This window comes from Bombina bombina, chromosome 3 (assembly GCF_027579735.1).
Source record: "Bombina bombina isolate aBomBom1 chromosome 3, aBomBom1.pri, whole genome shotgun sequence".
NCBI classification, from domain to species: domain Eukaryota; kingdom Metazoa; phylum Chordata; class Amphibia; order Anura; family Bombinatoridae; genus Bombina; species Bombina bombina.
In genome coordinates, this window is record NC_069501.1 from 1,021,787,632 (window position 1) to 1,021,796,469 (window position 8,838).

Genomic DNA, 8,838 nt, shown 5'->3' on the forward strand with positions numbered 1-8,838 from the left:
ATTCCTGGACCTGGATCCGTAATAAGGAAGTTTGGCGTTCTGGCGAGACGCCATGAGATCCAGTTCTGGTTTGCCCCAGTGATGAATCAATTCTGCAAACACCTCCGGATGGAGTTCCCACTCCCCCGGATGAAGAGTCTGACAACTTAGAAAATCCGCCTCCCAGTTCTCTACACCTGGGATATGGATAGCTGATAGGTGGCAAGAGTGAATCTCTGCCCAGCGAATTATCTTTGAGACTTCTAACATCGCTAGGGAACTCCTTGTTCCCCCTTGATGGTTGATGTAAGCCACAGTCGTGATGTTGTCCGACGGAAATCTGATGAACCTCATTGTCGCTAGCTGAGGCCAAGCCTGAAGAGCATTGAATATCGCTTTCAGTTCCAGAATGTTTATTGGAAGGAGTGTCTCCTCCTGAGTCCACGATCCCTGAGCCTTCAGGGAGTTCCAGACTGCCCCCCAGCCTAGAAGGCTGGCATCTGTCATTACAATTGTCCAATCTGGCCTGCGAAAGGTCATACCTTTGGACAGATGGACCCGAGATAGCCACCAGAGAAGAGAATCCCTGGTCTCTTGATCCAGATTTAGTAGAGGGGACAAATCTGTGTAATCCCCATTCCACTGACTGAGCATCTGAGGTGTAGGCGTGCAAACGGCACTATGTCCATTGCCGCTACCATCAAGCCGATTACTTCCATACACTGAGCCACCGAAGGGCGAGAAGTGGAATAAAGAACACGGCAGGAATTTTGAAGTTTTGATAACCTGGACTCTGTCAGGTAAATCCTCATTTCTACAGAATCTATTAGAGTTCCCAGAAAGGAGACTCTTGTGAGAGGGGATAGAGAACTCTTTTCTTCATTCACCTTCCACCCATGCGACCTCAGAAATGCCAGAACTATGTCCGTATGAGACTTGGTAATTTGGAAATTTGACGCCTGTATCAGGATGTCGTCTAAATAAGGGGCCACTGCTATGCCCCGCGGTCTTAGGACCGCCAGAAGTGACCCCAGAACCTTTGTAAAGATTCTTGGGGCTGTAGCTAATCCAAAGGGAAGAGCTACAAACTGGTAATGCCTGTCTAGGAAGGCAAACCTGAGAAACCGATGATGATCTTTGTGTATCGGAATGTGAAGATAAGCATCCTTTAAATCCACTGTAGTCATATATTGACCCTCCTGGATCATAGGTAGGATGGTACGAATAGTCTCCATCTTGAATGATGGAACTCTGAGGAATTTGTTTAAGATTTTGAGATCTAAAATTGGTCTGAAGGTTCCCTCTTTTTTGGGAACCACAAACAGATTTGAGTAAAATCCCTGTCCCTGTTCCTCTTTTGGAACTGGATGGATCACTCCCATAACTAGGAGGTCTTGAACACAGTGTAAGAATGCCTCTCTCTTTATCTGGTTTGCAGATAATTGTGAAAGGTAAAATCTCCCTTTTGGAGGGGAAGCTTTGAAGTCCAGAAGATATCCCTGGGATATAATTTCCAACGCCCAGGAATCCTGGACACCTCTTGCCCAAGCCTGGGCGAAGAGTGAAAGTCTGCCCCCTACTAGATCCGTTACCGGATAGGGGGCCGATCCTTCATGCTGTCTTAGAGGCAGCAGCAGGCTTTTTGGCCTGCTTGCCTTTGTTCCAGGTCTGGTTAGGTTTCCAGACCGACTTGGACTGAGCAAAAGTTCCCTCTTGTTTTGCATTAGAGGAAGTTGATGCCGCACTCGCCTTGAAGTTTCGAAAGGCACGAAAATTAGTCTGTCTGGCCCTTGATTTGAGGAAGGGCATGACCTTTTCCTCCAGTGATATCAGAAATTATCTCCTTCAAACCAGGCTCGAATAGGGTTTGCCCCTTGAAGGGAATGTTAAGCAGCTTAGACTTTGAAGTAACGTCAGCTGACCATGATTTAAGCCATAGTGCCCTGCGCGCCTGAATAGCAAAACCAGAATTCTTAGCCGTTAGTTTAGTCAAATGAACAATGGCATCAGAAACAAAATAATTGGCTATCTTAAGTGCTCTAAGCTTGTCAAGTATGTCATCCAATGGGGTCTCTACCTGTAAAGCCTCTTCTAGAGACTCAAACCAGAAAGCCGCAGCAGCAGTGACTGGGGCAATGCATGCAAGGGACTGTAGAATAAAACCTTGTTGAATAAACATTTTCTTAAGGTAACCCTCTAACTTTTTATCCATTGGATCTGAGAAAGCACAACTGTCCTCGACAGGGATAGTAGTACGCTTAGCTAGGGTAGAAACTGCTCCCTCCACCTTAGGGACTGTCTGCCATAAGTCCCGTGTGGTGGCATCTATTGGAAACATTTTCTTAAAAATAGGAGGGGGAGAGAACGGCACACCTGGTCTATCCCATTCCTTAGTAATAATTTCTGTAAACCTTTTAGGTATTGGAAAAACATTTCTCTGGCACTGCAATTGTGTCACAGTCATTCAGAGCAGCTAAAACCTCCCTGAGCAATACGCGGAGGTGTTCAAGCTTAAATTTAAATGTAGACATATCAAAATCAGGTTGAATCCTCTTCCCTGAGTCAGAAACATCACCCACAGAAAGAAGCTCTCCTTCCTCAGCTTCTGCATATTGTGAGGAAGTATCAGACATAGTTCTTAAAGCGTCAGTATGCTCTGAATTTCTTCTAACTCCAGAGCTGTCTCGCTTTCCTCTAAACCCAGGTAGTCTGGATAATACCGCTGACAGTGTATTTTCCATGACCGCCGCCATGTCTTGTAAAGTAAACGCTATGGGCGCACTAGATGTACTTGGCGCCATTAGAGCGTGAGTCCCTTGAGCGGGAGTCAAATGGTCTGACACGTGGGGCGAGTTAGTCGGCATAACTTCCCCCTCATCAGATTCCTCTGGTGATACATTTTTTAAAGACAGAATATGATCTTTATTACTTAAAGTGAAATCAGTACATTTGGTACACATTCTAAGAGGGGGTTCCACCATGGCTTCTACACATAATGAACAAGGAGTTTCCTCTATGTCAGACATGTTTAAACAGACTAGCAATGAGACCAGCAAGCTTGGAAAACACTTTAAATCAAGTTAACAAGCAAAAAATAAAAACGGTACTGTGCCCTTAAGAGAAACAAATTTTTTCAGAATTTGAAAAACAGTGAAAAAAAGCAGTTAAACAAACGAAATTTTTACAGTGTGTATAATAAGCTTACAGAGCATTGCACCCACTTGCAAATGGATGATTAACCCCTTAGTTCAAAAAACGGATCAAAAAAACGATATAGACGTTTTTTAACAGTCACCTTCTCAAACAAAACGACTTTGGAAAGCCTAAGAGCCCTTTAGAGAGGTCCTATAGCATTCAGGGGACTCCTGGAGGAAGCTGGATGTCTTAGCCTGTAAAAGTTACTGAGCAATAAAGCGCTAAATTAGGCCCCTCCCACTCATGTTAAAACAGTGGAAAGCCTCAGGAAACTGTTTCTAGGCAAATTTAAGCCAGCCATGTGGAAAAAAACTAGGCCCCAATAAAGTTTTATCACCAAAGCATATATAAAAACGCTTAAACATTACCAGCAAACGTTTCATATTGCAAATCTATAAGAGTATTACCTCTGAAAGTAAGCATGATACCAGTCGCTATTAAATCACTGTATTCAGGCTTACCTTACAAAAATCTGGTATCAGCAGCATTTTCTAGCATTTACATCTCTAGAAATTTTTTTTAACTGCACATACCTCATAGCAGGATAACCTGCACGCCATTCCCCAGCTGAAGTTTACCTCTTTCTTCAGTTATGTGTGAGAACAGCAATGGATCTTAGTTACAACCTGCTAAGATCATAGAAATCACAGGCAGATTCTACTTCTATTTTCTACCTGGGACAAAATAGTACAACTCCGGTACCATTTAAAAATAACAAACTTTTGATTGAAGAAAAAAACAACTACTTTTCACCACTTCTCTCTTACTACCTCCATGCTTGTCGAGAGTTGCAAGAGAATGACTGGATATGGCAGGTAGGGGAGGAGCTTTATAGCAGCTCTGCTGTGGGTGATCCTCCTGCAACTTCCTCTTGGGAAGGAGAATATCCCACAAGTAATGGATGATCCGTGGACTGTACACACCTTACAAGAGAAATTTTAATTTTACACGCTGCAGAATCTTTTGGCACTATTTAAATTACTGATAATGATAATAATATGCATTTTCTCAGGATTTTGCAATAATAGATGATTTTTTTTTTTTTTTATGAACACGATATACTCTGATTCTGATTCTAAAGCCATTGAAAAAGCCCACACTACATAAAGCACTAAGTAGATGAAAAAGGTACAAGTTCGTAACTGCGAATATTTTAGAACTGATGTGAAAAATGTATAAGTAAATAAAAACAAATTACTTCTATCTATATTTTTATTTTGACTTTTATGTCTTTTGCTCAAACTAAAGGAACAGTAAACAGACATTGTAATATAAAATGTTAAATGTTTAATTGGAGGACTACCAGTGAACGGCGCTATAAGATGTCCACTGACTTCTCTGCTCAATGTTAAAACATCACATTTGAGTTTATTTGAGGCTGTAAGCTTTTGCCATCCATATTTCCCTTGGCATTCACTGTGCCCAGGAACCTTCTAGGTTCAGGTTATTTAATCTTGCTGCAACCAAGGAGTCAGATAAACATTTTGAAGCTCTAAGCGCAACACGTCTTTGACAATATGGCACATATCATGAATTCTTTATTTGCAATAATTGCACCTTTATTTGATTCCCTACACAATGCATTGAAGGCTGCTCTGGTTGATCTAAGATGCAGCTAAGATTGCTGCATCCAGATGAAAATGCTGAGGGTCTAATGAAACTATTGTAGCATGCCTCAACTGAATTAGAACCTAGCAAAACTTATGACACATGGTGCTATGGATGAAACGGAGTGCCCTATAGCCAGTGCTCAGTTGGCCAAGGTTCAAGCAATCACCCCTATCCTCAGCATCCTTGATAATACATCAAGAGCAGGGAGACTTGGTACTCAGCAGTGTGGGATGGAAGATCATTTAGAGCGTCCTCTAGCTTACTGGTGTGGGATGGCTATGTCAACTCTCCAGGGAAAGACTGTCAGCTCCTGTCTTACTGAGCTCACAGCCCAATTTGCTAGATCGGCTAGACTAATATAAGCCTGATCAGTCACATTCCAAGACTGCCAAGTTCCAAAATTGTGAAGCTTTTAATATTATTGATAGATACTTTTATACTGGTCCGCTGCTACATTACTAGATATCTATCTCTTTCAAAATGCAGTGATATAACTTAACTGTTCTTATCTCATTTTAAATAATTTAGTTGTAATTAATAGCTATACAATTCCAACAGTGTAGGTATGGTGCCTATTGTAATATGTTACTTTTTGTCACTATTTATCATAGAACAATATTTACATGAATGATTTAATTTCAACTATTTTCTCTCACCCTACATGGTGACTCAACATGTTTTATTAAAAAATAAAAAAGTTTAATTGTAATTGTAAAAACATCCATTATTTTTTGCTCCCTTTTTGAGTAATTTAAAATGAATGTAAACTCAACAGTGTCGCTTATTGACATATTATCACTCACAACAATTTAGGTGGACCTTAATTCATCATTTTTTTGTGTGTACTTGCTAATCCAAAATATATACATTTTTATCTCATGTTTGGAGCCGAGATTCCTCCACCCACCATTTTGTCACTCTATTTGGAAATAATTGACAATAGCGATTGCCAATCCGTTTTTTTACCCCGTGGCGTTCAACCCCTTTTTTGCAACGTCATGCACTTATTCTGCGCATGCTTTAGCTTCTAATACCCAGCTTCAGAAGTGATGCGTGTCCACGAGACGCGCATGCTCTATAAGACCCATTACTCTTGCAGGTACTGTATACCGCTAGTCACGGTGCCTGTCAGTACTGTATACCAATAATTTTATTCCCACCTGTACACCACTGGTCGTGGTGGCCCTGTCAGCGCTGAGTGTATGCCACTGCTCGCGGTGGCCCTGACAGCGCAGCTGGTCTCAGCGCCCCTGTCAGCACTGTGCGCCGCTGGTGATAGCGCCCCTGTATAACAGTAGTCGCAGTGCAATTGGAGGAGATGAACATTGATCGTGGGGCCCCTGTCAGCACTGTATGCCAATGATAACAGTAGAACTGCTAGCAGTTTATACATCTGATCACGGTTCCCCTGCCAGTATTGTGTACCGCTGGTTGTAGCGCCGGTGCAAGCAATGTAACCCACTGATCAGGGAGCCCCTTGTGGAGCTGTACACCATCGGTCGCGTTGCCCCTGCCAGCACTGTATAGCACCAATCACGGCACCCCTGCCTGCCAGCACTGTATACCTTTCAGAGGTACTGTCATTCTTGTTTTACAGTGTTTGGTGGTGTGCTGTGGTTTGTGCTGTACGGTGCTGGCTGGGGTGCTGTGGTTGGTGTTGTGCAGTGCTGCTGGGGGTACTGTGGTTATTGGTGTGTAGTGTCCGGGGGTGTTGGGGTTGGTGGTGTGCAGTGCTGCCAGGTGTACTGCAATTGGAGATTTACGGTGCTGACAGTGCTGCTGTCGTTGGTGTTGTGCAGTGTTGGCATGGCGAGTATGGATAGCAGTATTGCGCTTTGAGGAGTTCGGATGTTAACGCATGCGCAGCCTGTCTATCCTATTTTCATGCTTGCGCACATTAAGTATTTAGTTTTTTAAATGCATGCGCAGATAAAGTACATATGTTTTTCACGCATGCGCAAAGTAAGGGCATCACAGGTGCGCGGATCAGAGATACGCATAGAGTAGGTGGGACCACTCTATACCTCACTCTCTGCAAAACAAGGAAGTGCCTTATGGGAGGAGTTGTGGCTCAAAACGGAGTGAAGTTAGTATATAAAATATATTACAAATTATTATTATTTTTTTTGTTTAAAAGTTGACGGTTTGAATCACCATGTGTAATATAAGTATTAGGAGCCTTGAGTAGTTTGAAAATTGACATTCACTTTAAGCCTGAAAATAGTGGGTTCTCCAACTATGAGAATTAGGAGTGCATACTGCAGACACCATCAGCCTAGCCCTACCACATATGTGCCCTGATTGGCTCCAGCAGAGGTTAAGGTAAGCAAATGCAAAACAATGGATAGTTTGCTAACAAAATGTCAGTGGCAAGCCTGGTCTACTCCAGGAACAAGTGCTAAAAGCATTCTCCAAATAAGGCAAGGGGTTAGTGGAGTTATACCATTGAAATACAAATACAGCAAACAAGGTATTAAAGCATTCAAACATGTTTCATGCTTACCTAGTATGTTAATTTATTAAAGGACCACTGTAAGTTCAATGTAATTTAGTTTTATTTTTTTATTTTATTCTTTCTAAACATTTTTTACATAGGATGTCATTATGACTTCCCTACCTGATCACTGCAATCTTATTTGTAATAAATAAATATTTTCGAATCTGCCGCTGCTATCCAATCCATTGTGCAAACCGCAGTTTGAAGATGGCGGCCGAATTTTGAACAGCGAATGTGTGAGATTGCGCAACGTCATTGACAACGTCACTTCCTTGTAGACCTGCTCTGACAAAGAAGACCCGCTCTTTTGATCTTACATAATAAGATCCGTCAGTGCATTGATAGGTAAGTCTTGCAGAATCTCCCTAGCTATAACGAGCATCATTACAAAGTATCTAAATGAAATAAATTTTAACGCTATAGATAAGGACAGGAGGGATTATACTTTTTGCTTTCAGTGTAGAAAGCCTGGATACACAATCGCATCGATTGCGATTGCGCATGCGTTATTCCCTAACACTAACCCCCGAAGATCCACTTACAGTTTTTGAAGACCGGACATCAATCCTCATCAAGCCGGGAGAAGTCTTCATCCAAGCGGCAAGAAGTCCTCAACAAAGCCGGGAGAAGTCTTCATCCAAGCGGCAAGAAGTGGTCCTCCAGGCGGGCAGAAGTCTTCATTCAGACGGCATCTTCTATCTTCATCCTTCCGACTTGGAGCAGCTCCATCTTCAAGACATACGGCGCGGAGCATCCTCTTCTATCAATGGCTACTAAAGAATGAAGGTTCCTTTAAGGGACATCATCCAAGTTGGCGTCCCTTGAATTCCATCAGCCAATCGGAATTAAAGTAGAAAAAAATCCTATTGGCTGATGCAATCAGCCAATAGGATTGAGCTTCAATCCTATTGGCTGATCCAATCAGCCAATAGGATTGAGCTCACATTCTATTGGGTGTTCTTTTTTATTATTTAGAAAACTACAACAACAACAAAAAACAGCTGTCAATATGGTATTTCCCTTAAGTAGTTTCCTTAATACTTCAGTTAAAAGGACAGTCTAGTCAAAATTGAACTTTCATGATTCAGATAGGGTATGCAATTTTAAACAACTTTCCAATTTACTTTTATCATCAAATTGTCTTTGTTCTCTTTGTATTCTTTGTTGAAAGCTAAACCTAGGTAGGCTCATATGCTAATTTCTAAGCCCTTTAAGGCGGCTTCTTATCTCAGTGCATTTTGTCCAAGTTTTATTTTTACAGCTAGACAGCGCTAGTTCATGATTGGCATACAGATATCATTGTGCTTACTCCCGTGGAGTTACATATGAGTCAGCACTGATTGACTTTTCCCTTTGGTATACTTGTATATTCAGCTAATATACTGTATATTCAATAACCCCTTATACATTAATTTTCCACTCACACCATTTAACAATTGATAATTATGGCATATCTCTGCCAAAGGGGCATTTTAAGATTTAACAGCTTCAGCTCCATAGTAGACTGCTCCTCGGATACTGGCAGAGTAAATAATACTATTTAATTTCTTGTCTTC

At 41.7% G+C, this 8,838-nt stretch overlaps 1 protein-coding gene across 2 annotated transcripts in view; it reads right to left on the reverse strand.

Moving 5' to 3' along the window:
• Positions 1-8,838, reverse strand: part of AGAP2 (ArfGAP with GTPase domain, ankyrin repeat and PH domain 2) — a 636,919-nt gene that overhangs the window by 507,498 nt on the left and 120,583 nt on the right. The window lies entirely within an intron of this gene.